Below are 2,667 nucleotides of genomic sequence, written 5' to 3' on the forward strand. Positions count from 1 at the left end.
GTTGCACGTTCAGCCAAAGGTATTCATCTTTGTCAGCGAAAATATGCCTTGGACATTCTTGAAGATTTTGGTTTCTTGGATTGTAAACCTGTCAGTACCCCCATGGACTACCATGCGAAACTATCTTCCGAAAATGGCACTTTGCTCTCTGATTTCACCAATTACCGGCAACTAGTTGGTCGCCTTATGTATCTAGCCAACACACGTTCGGACATCTCTTATGTGATGGGCAGATTGAGTCAATTCATTGACTGCCCAACTACTGCTCACCTCGAGGCAGCTTTTAGGGTCTTGAGGTATCTCAAGGGTTGTCCCACACTTGGCCTTTTCTTTCCTTCTGATTCTGACTTTTCAGTAACTGGTTTCTCCGATTCTGATTGGGCTGCTTGTGTAGATACATGGTGCGCGAAATTGTGAACTATACTTTTTCACAACTCTCATAATCCCTGGTAATGGCTCCAAAAACTTGGTGCGCTCAATACCATGGCATTACACAACTTCGCACAACTAACCAGCAAGTGCACTGGGTCGTCCAAGTAATAAACCTTACGTGAGTAAGGGTCGATCCCACGGAGATTGTTAGTATTGAAGCAAGCTATGGTCATCTTGTAAATCTTAGTCAGGCAAACTCAGATATATATGGTGATGAACGAAAATAACATAAAAGATAAAGATAGTGATACTTATATAATTCATTGGTAGGAACTTCAGATAAGCGCATGAAGATGCCTTCCCTTCCGTCTCTCTGCTTTCCTACTGTCTTCATCCAACCCTTCTTACTCCTTTCCATGGCAAGCTCGTATAGGGTCTCACTGTTGTCAGCAGCTACCTCCCATCCTCGCAGTGAAAGCTAATGCACACACTCTGTCACAGTGCTGCCAATCACCGGTGTGGTTCCCTCCCCTACCGGAATAGAATAACTCTTTTGCGTCTGTCACTAACGCCCAGTAGGTTACAGGTTTGAAGCACGTCACAGTCATTCAATCATTGAATCCTACTCAGAATACCACAGACAAGGTTAGACCTTCCGGATTCTCTTGAATGCTGCCATCAGTTCTTGCCTATACCACGAAGACTCTGATCTCACGGAATGGTTGGCTCGTTTGTCAGGCGAGCACTCGGTTGTCAGGCGATCAACCATGCATCGTGCAATCAGGAATCCAAGAGATATTCACTAAGCCTCAGATGCTTGTAGAACAAGAGTGGTTGTCAGTCACTTTGTTCATGAGTGAGAATGGTGATGGGCGTCAATCATCACCTTCATCATGTTGAAGAACAAGTGATATCTTGGATAAAGAACAAGCGGAATTTGAATGAAAGAACAATAGTAATTGCATTAATACTCGAGGTACAGCAGAGCTCCACACCTTAATCTATGGTGTGTAGAAACTCCACCGTTGAAAATACATAAGCATAAGGTCTAGGCATGGCCGAATGGCCAGCCTCCCAATGATCTAAGAACTAAAATGTCCAAAGATGATCTAGAGATCTAAAAGTGATCAAAAGATAGATGAAAATACCATAGTGAAAGGTCCTATATATAGAAAACTAGTAGCCTAGGGTGTACAGAGGTGAGTAAATGACATAAAAATCCTCTTCCGGGCCCACTTGGTGTGTGCTTGGGCTGAGCAATGAAGCAATTTCGTGTAGAGACTCTTCTTGGAGTTAAACGCCAGCTTTGGTGCCAGTTTGGGCGTTTAACTCCCATTTGGGTGCCAGTTCCAGCGTTTAACGCTGGGATTCCTTGAGGTGACTTTGAACGCCGGTTTGGGCCATCAAATCTTGGGCAAAGTATGGACTATTATATATTGCTGGAAATCCCAGGATGTCTACTTTCCAACGCCGTTGAGAGCGCGCCAATTGGGCTTCTGTAGCTCCAGAAAATCCGCTTCGAATGCAGGGAGGTCAGAATCCAACAGCATCTGCAGTCCTTTTTGGTCTCAGAATCAGATTTTTGCTCAGGTCCCTCAATTTCAGCCAGAAAATACCTGAAATCACAGAAAAACACACAAACTCATAGTAAAGTCCAGAAAAGTGAATTTTAATTAAAAACTAATAAAAATATACTAAAAACTAACTATATCATATCAAAAACATACTAAAAACAATGCCAAAAAGTATACAAATTATCCGCTCATCACAACACCAAACTTAAATTGTTGCTTGTCCTCAAGCAACTGAAAATCAAATAAGATAAAAAGAAGAGAATATGCAATGAATTCCAAAAACATCTGTGAAGATCAGTATTAATCAGATGAGCGGGGCTTTTAACTTTTTGCCTCCGAACAGTTTTGGCATCTCACTCTATCCTTTGAAATCCAGAATGGTTGGCTTCTTTAGGAACTTAGAATCCAGATAGTGTTAATGATTCTCTTAGTAAAGTATGATGATTCTTGAACATAGCTATTTATTGAGTCTTGGCTGTGGCCCAAAGCACTCTGTCTTCCAGTATTACCACCGGATACATACATGCCACAGACACATAATTGGGTGAACCTTTTCAGATTGTGACTCAGCTTTGCTAAAGTCCCCAATTAGAGGTATCCAGGGTTCTTAAGGACACTCTTATTGCCTTGGATCACAACTCTTATTCCTTTCTCTTTTTTTTCGTTTTTTTTTTTTGAAATGCTTTTTCTTGCTTCAAGAATCATTTTATTGATTTTTCAG

Source organism: Arachis stenosperma, chromosome 3 (genome assembly GCF_014773155.1).
Source record: "Arachis stenosperma cultivar V10309 chromosome 3, arast.V10309.gnm1.PFL2, whole genome shotgun sequence".
Classification (NCBI taxonomy): domain Eukaryota; kingdom Viridiplantae; phylum Streptophyta; class Magnoliopsida; order Fabales; family Fabaceae; genus Arachis; species Arachis stenosperma.